Below are 20,213 nucleotides of genomic sequence, written 5' to 3'. Positions count from 1 at the left end.
AATTGTATATTTACTAAAAAAGAAACTAAGTAAAAGCTCAAAAAAGAACTTTAAATGATCAAAAGAATGTTCTCAAAAAAGTCCTCAAACTGAAGATATTCAGCCCTTGGTATAATTTGTTAGAAAATATAATGGCCCTAACTGCCGGATGTGGTGACTCACGCCTGTAATCCCAGCACTTTGGGAGGCCAAGGCGGGGGCTGAGGCCGGTGGATCACGAGGTCAGGAGTTCAAAACCAGCCTGACCAACATGGTGAAACCCCGTCTCTACTAAAAACACAAAACTTAGCTAGGCATGGTGGCAAGTGCCCGTACTCCCAACTACTGAGGAGGCTGAGGCAGGATAACCTGGGAGGCAGAGGTTGCAGTGGGCCAAGACCACACCGCTGCACTCCAGCCTGGGCAACAGAGCGAGACTCCACCTCAAAAAAAAAAAAAAAAAGAAAAGAAAAGAAAAGAATGGCCATAACCTAATATAATCATACTCACACCCCTCAAAACAGAAAAAAAATTAATGCGTCCTCAAGCTCAATTCAGGAGACTGGTCTCAAGGCCTCCCTCCAGGAAGAGGCAACATAGCATGCCAAATTTCATGAATTTCATAAATTTGGCCATGTCAACCCTTTTTAGGGATGTATGGAATGCCACATAACAATACTGCATCGGCAACCCTGGGGGTCCAACTAGGGTTCAAACACTAAAAATTTGAAAGGAGTCAATAATAGGATTATGTACCTTTCTTTAGCAATATAGTAGAAATGGTGGGAAAGTGAGGTTTGCGCATAACTAGGGAATTGTAATGCAAATAAAAGAGCAACAGTGAACTTAACAGTAGCCCAGTTAAACTGTAATACGACACACAAATAAGTACTGTAGTATGTAACTTGATAAAATAAAGCAAATACACAAAACTCCATCAAACACACGTAATAATCTACCAACTAAAAACCTGGGATTATAGGGCAGCAAAAAGTGTACCTGGCTACCTTTGGCCCCTGTTGGAATCCTACGCTGTGCCACAAAATATGCTCTAGAGGAGCCAACTACAGACACTGTAGTATGCAGCACAGTTTTATCCTAGCACAGAGAACAGGATTAATTTAACCTTTGGAAAGGAAAGGTGTCACTGAAGTTGACACCAGAGCACAAGTATTAAGAGAGAGAGTACACCAGGTGGGAAGTTCAGCATGTTTTCTAAAGACAGGAAATGTTCTAGGAGAGATGAAAAATTTAGGTTATCACTAAAATATGGTGCACAGGAAGCACTGTGGTAGAAGATGAGGGGAAAATAAGACCAGTGCAGATTAAAAAGCTGAAGACAGAAATTACTGCTAATGATAGGAGTATTACTACTTCATTTATTTCAGTGACAATCTGCATTTTGCTGATCTACTGGATATGCAGTTTAGGGAAAAGGATTGAAACACAACTAATGTGACCAACTACCTAATGTAACTGAGTAGCATGTAATGGTACATTAATCACTATTTGGAATGAGGAAAGAGAAAAAACCCTGAAGGCTGAAGGGTCAGTTTTATACATGCGTTTATGTAAGTAACTACGTTCATCACATGGCCAGGAGGCAGCATAAAATACAGTAGACTCGGGAGATAGCAATCAATGTACAAGTAAGGGTGTGTGCCGGGGCTAGGCTGAGACAACTGGTGTCTTGAAGAAAAGCAGAGCGGCCAATCTCTAGGCTTGGTTTCTGAGGACTGTCCAGGCCTGTTCCAGCTCCACAATTATATCCTCAGAACAAAACCTCTTTTTGAGTTAACATGAGTAATATCTCTGTTCCTTGCAAAAAACTGATAGAAAAAGCAAAATTTAAGAAGAATCTCTCTAGAGTATCTATATCTTTTGTTCAATTACTCCATTCATAAGAATTTAGCTTAAAAAATGAATAAAAAATGAAGCTTCTGTATAAACAGCAAAAATAAAAGTGATTTGCAACATTAGGAGGAATGAGAGTAAATTGTTTCTGTAACACTTTCTTTTGAGAGGGAGTTTCACTCTTGTTGCCCAGGCTGGAGTGCAATGGCGTGACCTGACTCACTGCAACCTCCGCCTCCTGGGTTCAAGCAATTCTCCTGCCTCAACCTCTGGAGTAGCTGGGATTACAGGCAGGTGCCAACACGCCGGGCTAATTTTTTGTATTTTTAGTAGAGACGGGGTTTCACCATATTGGCCGGGCTGGTCTCGGACTCCAGACCTCTCAGATGATCCATCTGCCTCGGCCTCCCAAAGCACAGGGATTACAGGCATGAGCCACCGTGCCCAGCTTCTGTTACACTTTTGTCAGGAGAAATGTTTCTTATGAGTTAAGCTGTATTCCTAAAAGTTTTCTATAAAATCTTTACAGTACTTTTTCTTCACTGAAATGAAATTACCTTAAGTTAAGCCTATTCTGGGTCATCTGAATGGCCACATGACCTGGTACTGCCACGTGATTTCAGTGTCCCATGTCTTCCAAGAGGAGTTAAAACCATTTTGGAACTAAGTGAACACTTAAAGTTACCAGCCTTACCTTTGCATGTCTCAGTAACCACAGCTGGCTGACATCTGTCTAATACTCTGGAAAATTTTAAAATTATGTAATAAAATAGCATTTGTTGTTAAGTAATGCTGATAATACATCTCAGTTAAACTTTTATTTTAAAAACTGAAGTATTTTTAGCCAATATTTTTGAAGTGTAAATAGACTGAATGTAGGTTGACAAGGAACAGATAACGATGTGTTCCAGGTTAAAAACAAATGAAACACAAAAAAGAAAACTAGACTTATGATCAAGTTGCCATCAAAATATGAATGAGTCATTTACAGAATATACAGATTTCCTTCAATGGTGTGGCAGCAAATTCTCTACTGAAATAAATGTTCAACATCTGCAGAACTGAAATCTAAGTTCAGACACTAATTCTAATTCCAGCAATAAGTGATACTTACATAATGCAGATTTCAAAAGAACACAAAGACTTTATCTTTACAGTTGAACAAGTCAGCTTACCAAATGATATCTTAGTAAAATTAGGATTCTAAGATTACTCACCGAAAAGTTTCAATAAGGTAAGAGGTCTAATTATCCTGAACTTGTAGTAAAGCCTTCAAGTTATTAACTCTATACTGAAGGTTGACAAATAGCATTCTCTGCACATTTAATTAAACAGTACATATTCTTTGCAGAGTCCTCAATTATGTGGTCCTTTTCTTACTGTTTTTATTCTGACATAATTCTATCACTGAGTATGTATTACAAAAAAATCTCTAAATCCTTAGAATGACTTTTCATTTTATATTGTCTTTTGGAACACATAAAGTTATATTTTAATTAAAAATCTTTTATGACACTACCTTGCCTCTTTTCAAAGAAATCTTGCTCTGCCTCTAAATATGGTAGGAAACATTTACTGAGTGCTTAAGACTAACAGTCCAGTAAGCAAGAATTCCAAATCCTAAGAACCAACTGGGGTAGGTACTATTATTTACAAATGAGGAATGTGAGGCACAAATAAATACCCCAAAGCAATACAGAGAATCCCCTCTAGATATTCTTATGGACACTTCAGTTTTACTTTTCAAATAAAGTTTCTAAAAGAAAGATCAGAAATTTGGTTTTAAGAGGTGAGACAGTGATCTAACCATCTCCCATAAGGACAGCCTGTGTATTCAAGTTTACCTTTCACTAAGTGATAATGCTACTTCTGTCGCATAGCAAATTCATACTAAATAAAGTACTGATCGCACACTTTCTATTCTGTTATTTGTTCACACTTAACATCAATGTAAGAGAATATTAATTACTACTGCTTTCTAGTTAGTCTTGATATTTGCCAGGGTGATCCTCCTTCCTTACTTTTCAGATGTGTAGTATTGCTGGTTACTTTAAGTTTAGCATGTTCTACAAAAATCCTATAGGATTTTGACTGGAAGTGCAATGAATTTATATTAGTTTATGGAAAACATATTTAAGATATCAAGTACTCCTACTATGCAAATGAATATTTCCATTTATTTATTATCTATTGATAAGTTGCATAATTTTCTCCATAAAAAAACTTACATCTTGTTAAATTTCCTTATTTCTCCAGGTATCTTGGTTTTTATTGTAAATGGAGACTTAAATTACACAAAAATATCATACCGAACACTCTTGTACTTTCCATCTAGCTGTCATATCTTAGCATTTTGCAGTACTTGATCAGATATAAGAAATAAGACAAGATATGGATACAGCTAAAGCCCCCTATGTATTCCTTTTTGATACCATTTCCCCCCCCCCTTGCTTCTCAGAGATAATCACTATCCCGATGTTCCCCCATGGTCATTTAACAGTTTTGCTACATATTGTATCCATACAATACAGTTCTGTACATTTTATAAACTTATATGAAAGTTTGATACTGTTCAGTACATGCTGATACATATATAATCCTGAATCCTAAGTTCATTCATTTTAGCTGTCACATGGAATTCCATTTTATGACTAGCACAGTTCATTGTCCATTCACTCTGGATGACCAGTTAGGTTTCCAATTTTCCTCTCTCACAACCTGCTACGAATACGCTGGCATATATCATTTTATACTATGTAAAAGCTCTTCTAGGGCAGAAGCTTTCAAACTTTTTAACCAAAAAAAGTCCCACAGTGAAAAGTACATTTTACACTGCAAGCTAGTATATACACACACTTAGCTAGATGAGACATTTCACCATACGCTGCACTCTACAATTTCTCTAAACTGAGGGTCGTGAGCCATGAGTGAGCATGAAATCAATAATTCTAACAAATGTTTACACTCACGTAACCACCATCCCAGACAAGACAACATTTCCAGCATCTCAGATGTCTCCTTATGTCCCTCTTCAGTCAATCCACCCTCCCCATCCCAGGCAACTACTGACTTCTATCACTGAGTATTAATTTTACCTGTCCTAGAAATTCATATAGATGGAATTATGCTGTCAGTACTCTGTGTTTTTTTTAACACTCTTTCGAAAGTTCTCTTGTATTCATTTTCTAAGAATTTTTGTCACGAACAAACACTAAATGTTATCATATGCTTTCCCGTTGTCCAAAGTTATATGACTTTTCTCCTTTAATGTGTTAACATGATGAATTTCATTTACGAGTTTTCTAATGTTTAATCATCACTGCATTCCTGAGACAAACCCTAACTAGTCATGGTATTTTTGTTTTGAGTAAATGCTAACATTTTACAAACTACAATTTTTATTGCCATGTTCATTGGTGAGAATGCAGCCTATATCCCCTTCTCACACTATCTGGTTGGGGTATCAAGATTATAGTAGCCTTACAAAGTAATTTTTCTGTAACATTTTGTATAAGATTTAATTCCCCATGTTTGGTTGCACTTGTCCATATGGGGTTTTCATTTGTAGTCTGGTGTTTTCCTTGAGGACTTAAAATTTTATATTGGTACAGGTATATTTATTTTGTTTTGTTTTGAGAAAGAATCTCACTCTGTTGCCGAGGCTAGAGTGCAGTGGCACAATCTTGTCTCATTGCAACCTCTGCCTCCTGGGTTCAAGTGATTCTCCTGCCTCAGTCACCTGATTAGCTGGGATTACAGGCGCCTGAAACGATGCTTTGCTAATTTTTGTATTTTTGATAGAGATGGGGTTTCACCATGTTGGCCAGGCTGGTCTCGAACTGCTGACTTCAAGTGATCCACCCACCTCAGCCTCCCGAAGTGGTAGTCACCACGCCCAGTCTGGTATATTTCCGACATGACTTTATTTTATTTATTTATTTATTTATTTTTGAGACAGCGTATTGCTCTGTCGCCCAGGCTGGAGTGCAGTGGCACTATCTCGGCTCACTGCAAGCTCCACCTCCCAGGTTCACGCCATTCTCCTGCCTCAGCCTCCCAAGTAGCTAGGACTACAGGCGTCCGCCACCAGGCCCGGCTGATTTTTTTTGTATTTTTAGTAGAGACAGGGTTTCATCGTGTTAGCCAGAATGGTCTCGATCTCCTGACCTCGTGATCCGCCCACCTCAGCCTCCCAAAGTGCTGGGATTACAGGCGTGAGCCACCGTGCCCGGCCGACTTTTAAGTTTTTAAATCATAATCTAGTGAAGTTTCTAATTCTTATTAAGCCAACTGTGTAATTTATTTTGCTAGAAATTGTCCACTTTACCTGTTTCCAAATTTAAAGAAATAAAACTGTTCACAGTATTCTTGCAGTTTTAAAATCTCAATTTGTCTGCAGTTACACCACCTCTTCATTTCCAATACATTTGTCCATTTTTTTCCTCCTCTATCAATCCTGGCACTCTTTTCAACTTAGTTACATACACTAAACCAAAGGTACTATTTTTGTTGTTGTTGAGATGGAGTCTCGCCCTGTTGCCCTGGCTAGAGTGCAGTGGTGCGATCTCAGCTCACTGCAACCTTTGCCTCATGGGTACAAGCGATTCTCCTTACAGAATGTATCTCCTGTAATTGTTGGGTGCTTGCTAATTGTACTCTTCTAATCCTTTATAACACCTTGTAGTTTTTTAAATCTACCTACCTACCTTTTCATAAATTACTGAGAGATACATTAAAATTTTCTACTACGATTACAGATTTGATTTATCCCCGTAATTCTTCCAATTCTTCCAATGGAAAAGAGATACTAGATACTAGGTACCTAGTATCTCTTTTCCATTCCTTTGCTTTTAAACTATGTCATCATACTTTTAGGAGTATCTTCACTTGTAAAATACAGCTGGCTGGATTTTTTAAATTTTTGATCTCCTTTAGCCAGCAAGTTTAACCTGAAATTACGTATTGAGTTTATGGAGATATTTGAGCTTATTTTCTACCATCTTATTTTGTGTTTTCTAATATCTATCCATTTTTCTTTACTTTTTTCTTCTTCCCTGCCTTATATTGGAGTGATCAAATTCTCTTCATTTGCACCCCTCATCCCCACTGACTTGGAGTTACACATTATTCTATTTCAATTCTTTTGGAGAGTTATCGGTAAAAAATTTTTAATGGAAAACTTTAACTTATCATTGCATTGCAGATGAAAACAGTCTATTAAAAACCATAATAAATAATTTTTTTTTAAGAGATGGGTTCTCCCTACGTTGCCCAGGCTTTAACTCCTGGACTCAAGCGATCCTCCTGCCTCAGCCTCCCAAAGTGCTAGGATTACAGGCATGAGCCACCACGCCCGTCCAAGGGAATTTTTAAAAAGCAGAAACCTCATGATAGGGAGAAGAGGTAAGGAGAAAACAGAAGCAAACTTTTAATGGCTGGAAAATGGGTGAGTAGTAATTGAACAGATCAGAAACTACTAACTCTAGACTAGCTGTAGGGAAAGCTGAAAACAAACGATTAACACAGAAATCCTCAAAAAGTTAAGGAACCAACAGCAAGTCACGGCAAGAACTGAGGGCCAGGCGGGGGAAGGAGTAATAGGTGGTACTTGTTAGAGCTTTGTAGAAAAGAATTCAGTTCTTAGATTTGCGCCCCTTACTATCTCTGGTTAACTAATCCTCTGCCTCAACGTTTACTTTCTGCAAAGGGGAAAACAACAATCTCTGGACTAGGAGATGGCCTGGGTATAAATAGAAAGAAAAGAGCGTGTCAATGAACATAAGCACACTATGCTAAATGTCAACTCCCAAACCCCTTCCTCCACTGGGTTCTGGCTCCCAATACTAGCAGCCAGACCTCCGCCCAAAAGACTTCACCAGGGTACCCGACCAAGCCAGGAGGAAAGGCACACAGATGCTAATACTGGGAGTTTACCAACAAACGGCCTGCTCAGATCCCTCTCCATTGAAACTGAAAGGAGACAAGTTTCACCCACACATTCAGTTTTTGATCAGCTTTTTAGATCCCCACTTCTAAAGAATTACTTTATCTGAGGAAAAACGTCAAACAAAACCAGAAAAAAATCAGCTTCAAGAAAAGACTACACAGAGAAAGAAAACATTTTTAAAACATCAGTATGGCCAGAGAAACAAGACTCAGCAACCCTGAAGAAAGAGCAGCATGCTCTCAAACACAGCATTCAGAGAACTGAACAGCTTTTGCGTAGCTTGATAGCTCATGACAGCAGAAATAGGGGGGAAAAAATCAATAGAAGTGCTAGAAGATAAAGTAGAAGAAATCTTCCAGAAATGAGAAAAGAAAGACGGGAAACAGTAGAGAAAAAGCGAAAAAAATTGGAAGGCTGGTTCCAGAGGTCCAATGTCCCAACAGCAATTCCAAATACAGAGATGCAGAGTAGGGGAGTCAAATAGATAAATTAAGAAAAAGCCCCTGAACTGAAAGATGGGAGTTTCCAGATGGAAAGGGCCCATCAAGACCCCAGTAAAATAAATGAAAACAAACCTACATGAAGGCCCACTGTAGCGAAACCAGAATGAGAAGGACAAAAAAAGGGCCTGAAGTTTCCAAGGAGGGGAAAAAAAAAAAAATAGGTTATACAGAAAACAATCAAAACGGCTTTGGTTTTGTCAACAGTACACTAAATAAAGTCAAGAGAGCAACGGCTTCGTAATCCTGGACTTCATAATTTTTCAAAAAAAAAATTCCAACCTAGACTTATGTTACCCAGAACAATGGCATTTCACCTCCAAGTATTTACCACCCCCGCCCCTCCCTCCGCGCGCCAACACCCTCTCCAGGAAGGTTCTGAAGAATATGTCTCATCAAAACGAGATACTAGTAAAACAAAAAGGAATACGATCTACACTTGAGCCCAGGAGTGCAAGGCTGCAGTGAGCCATGATCACCCTAGTACACGCCAACTGGACAACAGTGTGACCTTGTCTCAAAAAATATACACACACACACACACACACACACACACATATACGCACACATAAAGAAACAACGGGAGATCTAACAAAGAAGAGAAAATGAAGGCAATCCCTAATATGCTAGTGAGGGGGAATCTCAGGATGACTGCTGTGTACTAGGTGTAGAGGCAACCAGTGCAAATCGGAGCAAGTTAAAAAAAGACGAAGCCAAAACAATGGCATCTTCTCTCCAAAATGAACACCGTAAATGTCAATGGAAGCATAACCTTCACTGATGAGAGCTATAATGACAAACGGATAACGGTGATTGATGGGGCCATAAAGAACAGTTTTTAACCACTCTTTACCAACATCTCAGCAGATTTCTGATTCCAAAGATTACAATGCAAAAGAAAAAAATTTTAAATAAGAGGAATTCTTATATTTGTACATATTTATATATGTATGGATTTATTTAGACCAGTGCTATTCAACAGAAACAGGATGCAAACCATATACTGTTAAATTTTCTATCAGCCATATTTAAAAAGTGAAAACAGGTGTGCTTTAGTCAGTTCAGGCTGCTATAACAAAGTACTATAGACTATGTGGCTTATAAACAACAGAAATTTATTTCTCACAGTTCCGGGGGCTGCAAGTCCGAGATCAGGGTACCAGCATGGTTAGGTTCCAAGTAAGGGCCCTCTTCTGGGTTGCAGACTGCCGCTTTTTTTGGGTTTCTACACATGGAGGACAGAATGCTAACAAGGGTCTCTTTCATGAAGGCACTAATCCCGTTCATGAGGGCTCATTATCTCCCAAAGATCCCATTTCCTGATGCCATCACAACAGGAATTACAAGATGAAATGATTTAATAATTTTACTAATTTAACCCAATATATCCAAAATACTATTTCAATTTGCAATCAGTATTAAAAACCACTGAAATATTTAACATTCTGTTTTTGTACTGTTAGAAAATTAGTGTGTATTTAACGCTTGTGGTCCATCTCAATTCCAAGAGTTCAATAGCCACATGTGGCTAGTAGCTATCATACTGGATAGAGCAACTCTAGAAGGATAAATGAGAAGCTAGTAACAGTGATTACATTTCTGGAAAGCACAACTGGGCACCGGGAGATAGGAGATGTGAAGGAGACTTACTTTTCTCAGTATTTATAGGAGATGTGAAGGAGACTTACTTTTCTCAGTATTTACTATTCTGTTTTCTTTCACTTTTATACCATGTGCATGTGTTATTCGAAAAAATGAATGAAACACATTCTCCAAAATAAATTACAAATGTAGATATTCTTTGAACTACTCCTAGCCATCTAACTTACAGACAAACCTGCAAAGGAGCAAAATGCTATATAAATGAAGTTATTTGTTGTTGCATTGTTTTTAATACCACAAAACTGGAAATCATCTAAACGTTCAACAGAGGACTGATGATATATTCACACATCTGGCCAGGCACAGTGGCTCACGCCTGTGATCCCAAAACTTTGAGATTGGCAACTGTATGGCAAAGAACAGACCGGTAAAGAGACTCTTCACTGCGTATCCCTGAATTTTGGATTGCAGTCATGTATTATGTATATAAAAATTCACTATTCCACATGCAGCTATAGATCTGTTTTCATTGACCCTGCCTTGCCTTGCTGTGATATTTAAGTCCATCGAAAGCCTGTTTTTCCAGTTCCTCCATAGAGAGGTCTGAGGCTTCTTTCTCCCAGAAGCCCTAGATGTTTCAATGATATGAGAACACTTTTTATTTTTTAATTTTTTTAAGCACACAGTTCCCAGAGTTCTGTCTCCTTTCATTGAATGGTATTATAATCTCAGCCCCAGCTACTGAATCTTATCTCTAGTAAATGCCCCACAGCCAGACTGTCCTTAAAGCTGACTGATTTTTCTAAGTTTCTAGAACCTGGGCACTTTCTCTCCCCCTTTAAGATAACCTATATACATAAGAGAAAACTTGTTTTATATTTTATCCAACATTTTTATCTGTTTACAGTAGGAAGAATGGGCCTAACTTGTGTCTGTCTCATTTTAAGAAATTTAGATAAAGACAGTATAAACAATAACAGCAAACACTGAAGAAGGTATGATCATTGAGAAAAGACTGCTAAACTTGGCAGTTCATCTGGAAGGCCAGTAGGAAGGGAAATGTGAAAAAGAATGGTTAAAAAAAATTTCACAAAGTTGAAGTCAAGGACAGATAGTGATTAAATGTAGAATGCAAATGTAGATCGCACTTTTAAAATGTATGGAGGGAAGAGAAATTTCAAATCTTCAAACTGCAGGGAAATACAAAATATTCCCCAAATACCTATGTGAATTTTTATTTCAAAAGAAAACCAAAGTTAATTATTTCAACATAACATACTTTAAACATGATGGTGCTGCCTCATCTACAACATCTAAGGTCCCACTAGAAATAATATAAAATCACTGTACAGTCAATCCTCCTTATCTGTGGGTTCCAAATACATGGATTAAACCAACCATGGATAAAAAATATTCAGGAAAAAACTGTGACTGTACTGAACATGTACAGACTTTTTCTCATCATTTCTAAAACAATACAGAATAACAACTATTTACATTGTATTAGATATTAAGTAATCTAGAGACAATTTAAGAATAACAATAGGCCGGGCGCGGTGGCTCAAGCCTGTAATCCCAGCACTTTGGGAGGCCGAGACGGGTGGATCACGAGGTCAGGAGATCGAGACCATCCTGGCTAACACGGTGAAACCCCGTCTCTACTAAAAAATACAAAAAAACTAGCCGGGCGTAGTGGCGGGTGCCTGTAGTCCCAGCTACTTGGGAGGCTGAGGCAGGAGAATGGCGTGAACCCGGGAGGCGGAGCTTGCAGTGAGCTGAGATCCGGCCATTGCACTCCAGCCTGGGCGGCAGAGCGAGACTCGGTCTCAAAAAAAAATAAATAAATAAATAAATTAAAAAAAAAGAATAACAATAAAACGTGCATAAAACAAATTCTACACCATTTTATATAAGGGACTTCAGCATTCTCAGATTCTGGTCCCTGCAGGAGGGTCCTGGAAGCAATCCTCTATGGAGACCCAGATTTTTAGCAATGTATGTTCAAACATACTACAAGGCAGAGAAAAAAGCAGCAGAATTTTAGTCAAATAAATAATTCATTAGTAACTGGGATAACAGAAAACCTCAAAAAAATTAAAATACATAAAAGCCAATTTTTTAAAAACAGATTTTTCAATTATCACTATAACTATGTTCTTTCCAAAGCGTAAGCTAGTAAGGAAAGACACTGCCAACTGGAAACCTAGGTTGGCCCTCATGGAGAATGATGGGTGATTTCTTTTAAACAAAAGCAAACAGAAAACATTGATGTGTTCAACTTTATGGACTGTCAAACCTAATGCAAGCTTGAATTTAATTCAAGAAAATTATTATTTTAGTAAAAGTTCACATGAAATAGGGACTGCTGTGTAAAGAGACTACCTATTTGTTTTTGTTTGTTTTGTTTTGTTTTTGTTTTTACCTAGAAGTTATATTCCTATCACCTATAATGAGTTTTGTGGAATCCACAAGTGTATAATCAACTTGTAAACATGTAACTTACATATTGGTTTATCACTCTCAGATTATTTAAAAAAAAAAAAAAAAAAAAAAAAAAGCACCTATGACAACACTACACAGGCCCAGACTCAAATCAGCACAAATATAAAGTACTAGTACTCCAATTGCTCTTCAAATTCCCAAAGTCTATCCTGACCCTCTTCTAAAGCAGCAACTAATACCACGTCAAATCACGTGAGTGGGGTCCTCAGGCCGTAAAAGTTCAATTAAAGGAAAGTCTAGAGTAGTGCCATCCAACACAACTTTATACAATGATGTAAATGTCCCTGGGCATCTGTGCTGTCTAATACAGTAGCCATCAGCTGCATATGGCTATCTAAATTTAGATTAAGTAAAATTTAACGTTCAGTTTCTCAGTCACAGTAGCCACATTTCAAGTGCTGAATAGTCACATGTGGCTGGCAGCTACCTGTTAAGATAGAGCAGGTCTACAGCAAAAATTTCTCCAAGACCTACTGTTCAGTGGTGCTTCAAAGGCTTCCTAGTAGTGAGGATGAGAGGAAAACTGATCAGGCAGGACTTCAACAACTGCCTACTCTTCCTTCTACAAAACAGCTTTACTCCTTTTATCTGCTTTACATTTTGAAATCCTGCGTATTTCTCTCTCAAGGCTTTCTAGTTGCTGCTGTGTGCGCAGGTGTGTGCATGTTTTAAGTCTGACTACTACTGGTTTAGAGCAGAAATGGCCAATGCACAACCTCAGGCCAAAGCTGGACCCTCCTGATAACTAAAACATTAAAAAAAAAAAAAATGTTTAATTGATCAGCTAAAATGAACTACAACCTAACTGCCTATTAAGAACGTTAGGCTGGGCGCAGTGGCTCACGCATGTAATACCAACACTTTGGGAGGCCGAGGCGGGCGGATCACCTGAGGTCAGGAGTTCGAGACCAGCTTGACCAACATGGTGAAACCCCGTCTCTATTAAAAATACAAAATTAGCAGGGAATGGTGGCGCATGCCTGTAATCCCAGCTACTTGGGAGGCTGAGGCAGGAGAACTGCTTGAACTTGGGAGGCGGAGGTTGCAGTGAGCCAAGATCGCACCATTGCACTCCAGCCTGGGCAACGAGCAAAACTCCGTCTCCAAAAAAAAAAAAAAAAGAGAGAGAATTTTAAAAGCTGATCTCAATAAGGAAAATTTGCATTCACTGCCACAGATAAAGTATCTCTAGTCAACAAAAAAGTTTCAATAGTTCATTCAAGTCAAGGGAGAAGGCTCATGGGCCCAGCTTCCACAGCATCATTTATGAGGATTTTATGCAGGGGACTCTGCAAAAAAGATTCACCACCCCACATTTTCTTTTTTTTTTTTTTTTTTTTTTTGAGATGGAGTCTCACCCTGTCTCCCAGGCTGGAGTGCAGTGACAGGATCTCAGCTCACTGCAACCTCGGCCTCCCGGTTCAAGCAAGTCTCCTACCTCGGCCTCCCGAGCAGCTGGGACTACAGGTACCCGCCACCACACCCAGCTAATTTTTGCATTTTTAGTAGAGACAGGGTTTCACCATGTTGGCCAGGCTGGTCTCAAACTCCTGACCTCAAAGTGATCTGCCCGCCTCGGCCTCCCAAAGTGCTGGGATTACAGGCGTGAGCCACTGCCTACGGCCTCACCACTCCACATTCTGAAATGAAAGATGTGATGAGGATGGAACATTTCCTTGACATTTACAAGACCTTAACCATTATGTCTTTATAGAATTTCTGGAAGTAGCTGAAGCAGCATATGAAAATGTAGTTTACTTTTAAATATAGGCAAACTATAAGATCACAGATTTACTACGCTACTTCCTCAGATCAAGAGTCTTTTTTGACTTAAGAGACTCAAACTAATGAACAGATGGAACACCAGTGGTTCATTCAAGATTATTCTTACTGAATATATTAAATGTAAAACTACATCCCCCTTTCCCACAAAATGAGGGAAGGTATGACATTGTACATTATTCAAGGAAATGCACATTTTTACATTAAGGTAGACACGTGTACTAAAGAGAAGTAACTAAAGTCTATCCTCACTTTCCACTACTCTACAGCCTTGAGGTCAATGTAAAACCAGATTTTGAAAAATAACAGGGCTACCTAGGAGAATTAATGACAATTTCACAGTAAATTTACAAACTTTGATAAGAATTAATCACATTAGAATTTCTGTTTTCTTAAGAGTACAAATCTAAAGATACATCAAGCACCTGTCCTATCAATGTGCCTCAGTTACAAATAAGAGGAACCCACAGAGCCAAGGAGAACCATTCACACTGTACAATGTGAGGCAAGCACAGAAGACACAGAATTGCCCTAATATTTCTGGCTATCTGACCAAACTAAAGGCAGTTTCTAAATCCACCTGGCTTGGAAAAATTACATTCTTCCTACATGAAATTGCTGAACTGAAGCTGAGAGCTATCTTTCAGATGTAAATCTAGAATCAACATTGAATTATGTCCTAACTGAATACATCACAATTACACCAACCTGAAAAAAATGATCAGAATTGATCAGGGACAAGCAATAAGCCTCTATGCATTTTTAAACCAAAAAGGCTAGTACTTTTTTTTGTACTACTGCTAAAAAAAAAAATCCGATTTTTAAAAACAGCCAAGGCTACACATTACAAGGTCACCAATAATTATCTGATGGTGTAGATGTTTTAAAAAGTAACCCTGAGGTAAGGTTAGAAGAAATGAGATCAAAAAACTTATCAATGCTAATACTGGGCAGAAGTATTATCAATGCTAATACTGGGCAGACATTACAAGAGTCAAGAAACCCTCAACAGAGAGACTGGCCAACTATTCAGTCTTGCTTTATCCTAGAAATCTCAAGCATACTCTGTCTCAACGCACAGTGAAAAGCATACGCTACTGTCAAAGCACAAGTGAAATTTTATGATACTTCTGTATTCTGACAAAAAAAAATTACTTACTCTGAAGAAAGGGGGTGGCATAGGGTGCTACCACACTGAGACAGCCTTTCTTTACTGCTGGCTACCCTTTCAGCTTAGAATCTGAATGGCTGTCTGAATGGCAAAACAAATGAAAAACATCTTGGTCATAACAGGTACTGTGGATCTTTCATGAAATAAACCATAAGCTATAGCACAATCTTCAACCCCTTTAAGAACATTTCTTAATCATCCTGAGTGACAATCTAAAGTATATTATGTAGATTACTGCACTCTTAAAAAGATTTTCCCAAACATGATTTAAGCTAATTGATGAACATTCATTACTATGCTTTCAGGTCTGGTCCTGCACTCAATGGCCCCAGACATGCTAGTCAGGCTTTGACTATTTTTGTGTCTTGTAGATTATCTCTGTTATCCTCACCGGGCTGTTATCTGGTTTTTTCTTACAAGAGACACTAGGCTAACATCCTACTACCCAGCCCCCACCACACCCCCTGTAAACCTCCCACAGTACCCATAATCTACTTGTTTCTAATCTAGTGCAGGTTTAGAAGCCAAATAAGTTTGCTTGTTAGAAACACTTTAAGTAAATGCCAATGCGTTCTTATTAAAGGGCTCCAAGGCTTTAAGCTATCGACTGGGACAATTTGGCTATCCCAAGCCTTTGTTGTTCATTGTCTGCTTCTCATATACATTTTATAATAGGTCAATAATAATAGTGTAGGCAAATCATTTGGATTAGAAAAAGCCCAAGTAACAAACCCACAACTACAAGAGAGGAAGAAATCATTTGGGAGGACCCTTATGTCTCAGGCAATGTTCTAGGTACTTTAATTGTGATCACTGAATAAGGAAGGGGTTATTACTTCCATTTTCTGTCAGAAAACCAACGGTCAGGGGTTAAGCAGTAAATTGCCCAATATTGTAACTGAGAAACAAAATATTAGCCTACGGCTCTCTGATTCCAAAACCCACTACACGAGACTGTCCAATCCTGAGTCTCGGTTTAACTACCTGTTTTTACACTTTATTCCTGATCCTTCCACTGGAACCTGAGTTATTCAACTTTGCTTTCTTTCCTTAACCAGTTTCTGTAACTAAAGGGCAATAAGTGATCAAATTAAGGTCAGAAGAAGCTTAGCTCTACAAGTGTACATCTGTTCAGCAATAAACACGTTTCTGAAAGACTGGTTGTATCTTCAGTTTGTATAAGCTGTGTAAAACTGGTGACAATTGTTCCCAGTGACACTGAGTTAACACTTCACATCTTCCCTAGTGCTATCCGTTACATGTGATAGGAAGCAAGGCAAGCATACTTTAGGAATGGCTCAGTAACGCATGTGCCCCTGATTTGTACACTAACAACTGTCTTACTCTGAACACTGGAGAATTGGGCAAAGGACATGAGTTTCCACTTTTCTAACTCCAGTAAGGAACAGGGGTGTACTTGTTTGCTGGTAAGATACTTTATTGCCTAGTCCAGAGCCTGACACACAGAAAAAGCTGTTTATTGAATAAATGAATAAATGCTACTTGCTCAATACAAGTTATTTGTTGAAAATAAATGCACAACCTCTCCTAAACTGGTTTTAAATTCTTTACGTTTCACATTTTCTGACATACCTTTGGAATACTTAGTGGAAAACATCTTACCTCTTACAGAAACTATGGGCCTAAAAATGGCTCTTCTACACCCATCAAAAGGCTAGGAATCTAAAAGACATGTCCCCCTCCACCCTCTAAAAATGACTCTTTGTCCCAAGAATATGAATAAATCTCCATCTGCCAGGCTGCACTAAATACAGCTTTTATATGCATTACAAAAACACCTGTATTTAAAGCTGCTACAAAAGGAGGTTTTTGGAGCCCTAAAGCACAAAACCAACAGAATCAAAACCAAAAAAGAATAAGGAAAGTCTTTTAAAACTGACAATATTTGCAAAATGTAAAAATTCAATAGGTCTTTGCCCAACAGTTTACACAGCTAAATTGAGCTTTTCCATTCACATATATTCCCCCAAAGGTGAAGTAACCAGATTATAGCAACATGATTCTAATATTTACAATGTGAAAATGAAAAGGTGACAACCACCTCTGGCCATCTTGAAGTAGAATAGAAACAACCTTTGTTTCTATCAAAGAGAAGTTTTGCTGAAATACACAAAACCATCCCCAATATTCCTACACCAGAGTTAAAACACATACCAAGCCTGGTAAGTCACAAACAGCAAGAAATTACCCTGCACAGTTTCTTAAAAGACTATTATTTCATGAAGCGTACAGACTGTGTAGAGACATGACCACTTATGACTAAGTAAACGTAGGTTACAACCTTGAAAAACCAAACTTTTGTTGAACACCTACAATGCTTGTGGCCGCACTTAAGAAGGTGTGGCTAAGTATAAAAACCAAGCTCTAAGAGCATTTTCTTACTAAAACCCCAAAAGCAACGTTTCCAATCACGTTACATTAAACCTGGCCAGTGAACTGCCTTGAACTCAATTAAATCCAATAGAATTTAGTATTTATAGTAAAAGTGGGTACACTCTTTACAAATGCCAAAAGATGTGAACTATTTATATTTACTACCAAAGCTTAGTTTACGGCAAAGGGTAAGGAACTTTAAAAATAAAAAGTATTACTTTTGAATTTAATATAAACGTCTGCTAAATGACCTTCTGGCAGAGGAAATTCTTTAAATATCTTGTATGGGTTTTCCGAAGGCAAACTTTTTAAAAACCCTCAAACTATGGTATATTTATGAAGCTCATTTTAAATTATTTCTTCCATCTCTGCTTCACTAATTCATGTATTAAAACTGTTGAAACTCCATTTAACAATTTAACTAACTTCTCTGTAAGATAGAAACTTTTTTAACGGGGGTTAAAGCAGAATAGCAAATTTTCAGCATACGAGCAAATTTATTATTAGGCTAAAGGAAAACATCCTATCAGCGATTCATTCATACGAAACTATCAGGTTCAATTCATATGAAGTCAGAAGAGAGAAAAAGAATTTTGGAAATTCACATCGCAAAGATATTTCTAAAAAGATGTAACTACTCCAAGTTATTTATTTATTAACAATTATTTTACACATGACGTTTTAAAAGTTTCACACACCCAAATTTAAGATAGTCCAAATTGTAACAAACAAGACATGACTTTGATGGAAAATGCTGCTTGCAAACTCGTTTTCCCTGGAGATTTCTTTTTAAAAGATATGGTTGACAACACACTGGTGGTATTTTGCTTTTAAAGTGTTAAGAGGAAGGAATAACAAAACCAACCCAGGTATTTTCTGTTTAGGATCAAAAGGAAATCGTAAGGATAAATAAAAGACAAAAAAGGACCTGACCCAAGGACAGTATCCCCCTCCAAGAGAACAAAGTAAGTTGCAATTTTGAAAACCAAGTTTGAAATAAAAGAAATCACTTCGAGGACTTTTCCAAAAGCGTGTGATAAAAAACTAATAGGCTCCACCCGCAGAACTTTCACAAGTGAGTGAAGGATGATCACAGTTATCAGCTGTGTGCGTGTTTGTGAGTACACATAAGCCATGGAAAACCCGAGACTACTATGGTTAACAAAGGTTACCGGACCAAAAAAAAAAAAGTGGAGGCAAAGTATTACGCGCCCCTAAGAAGGCTTCCCCACAACTCCTGAACCAAGAGCTCCGGCCCTTCGGCTTTAAAAATCAGAACCACAAACTATGGAGTGTTAGAGCCGCGAGGGGAAGGGACGCAGGCAGCCCCCACCCCCGCCAGGCTGGGCGGCAGCGCCGGGCCGCCGAGCACCGTACCTCCCCGGCTCTCTGGCCCCGAACCCGCACGCCCGGGCCGGCGCACCCACAGCCCCCGAACTCACCACACCCCAGCCCCCACCCGCCGCGGCCATGTGACACAGCCCATCGCCCCGGCCGCGGACGCACGCAAACACACCCCTAGCCGGAGGCCCGCGGGCGCTCAGGCTTTACCTGCACGGTGGCGCCGGGTCCCGCCCCGTCAGATCCAGGGGGTCCGGGACCTTTTGTTCCTTCCTCTTCCGATGGGATGGAGGGGGCTGGGAGGGGAACAGGGGAATGGGCGATTGGAGGCGGAACTGAAAACACTCCAGGCCGCCGTCTTCCCGCCCCGCCCCCAGGCCCGGGCCCGGCCGCCTGCCCCGGCGCGCGGGAGGGTAGAGGAGGGTAGAGGGAGGGGAGGGAGAGGAGGGGAGGGGACGGAGCCTGGCCGCCGCCCGCGGGGAAGGAGGGGGTGAGGACGCGCGCGCCCGCGCTGCCCCTCCTCCCCTCAGGCGCGCGTCCGCAGCCCTACCGGCCGCCCGCACGGCCGCGCCCTCCACCGCCAGCCCACCTCCGCTTCCGCCCTCCGCGCTCGGCCGCCGGCCGCCGCGGCGCCACGCACCCACCTCCCGGCGGCTGGCGGGCTGCTGGCTGGCGAGCTGCTCCTCCGCCGCCGCGGCCGCGCGGGTAGACCCGCCTGCCACCCTGGGCCGCGGGCCCCGCCGATTCGCCAGCGCAGCCCCGGGGCTGGCACCCTGCCGCCCGCTGATTGGCGCCTCCAGCCGCCCGTTAGGGCGCGAGGCACGCCGGCCGAAAGCCGCGCGGGGCGGGCACGGAAGACGGAGGGAGCGGAGGAGGAAAGGAACGAGGCCGAGCGCCGCGGGCAGGGCCGGGGGGCGAGCAGGGCGCGGGGAGTCGCCGGCCACCGCCTCCCCACCTCCCTTTGCCTACGGCCCGCCCCGCCTCCCGGCCGGACCGGCGGCGCCCGCAGCCAATCAGCACGCGGGGAGCTCGGGGTGTGAGCCGCGCGTCGGGGGCCTCGAATCGGAAGGGAGACGTAGCTCGCTGATTGGTCCCGCCTCCCCATTCTAGCGTGAGGCGAGGCGAGGCGGGGCGCGGCCGG

General features: G+C 40.4%; 1 protein-coding gene across 3 annotated transcripts in view; it reads right to left on the bottom strand.

Moving 5' to 3' along the window:
* SMAD2 (SMAD family member 2) overlaps positions 1–19,797 on the bottom strand; it is a 93,652-nt gene extending 73,855 nt beyond the window's left edge. Inside the window, exons 1-2 of one of the 3 annotated variants that reach the window (XM_025365119.1) lie at positions 19,717–19,797; positions 19,283–19,368 (exon numbers count right to left, since the gene is read on the bottom strand). The gene's annotated coding sequence lies outside the window, so the exon portion shown is untranslated. Of the gene's footprint in view, positions 1–19,282; positions 19,627–19,712 lie in introns of those variants that run through there. The other 2 variants (XM_025365120.1, XM_025365121.1) reach the window with 2 other exon arrangements.
* Positions 19,798–20,213: the final 416 nt, after the last annotated feature.

Source organism: Theropithecus gelada, chromosome 18 (assembly GCF_003255815.1).
Source record: "Theropithecus gelada isolate Dixy chromosome 18, Tgel_1.0, whole genome shotgun sequence".
Classification (NCBI taxonomy): Eukaryota; Metazoa; Chordata; class Mammalia; order Primates; family Cercopithecidae; genus Theropithecus; species Theropithecus gelada.
Note: the sequence above shows the minus strand (reverse complement) of the source record. Positions and strands in the feature narration are given on the sequence as shown.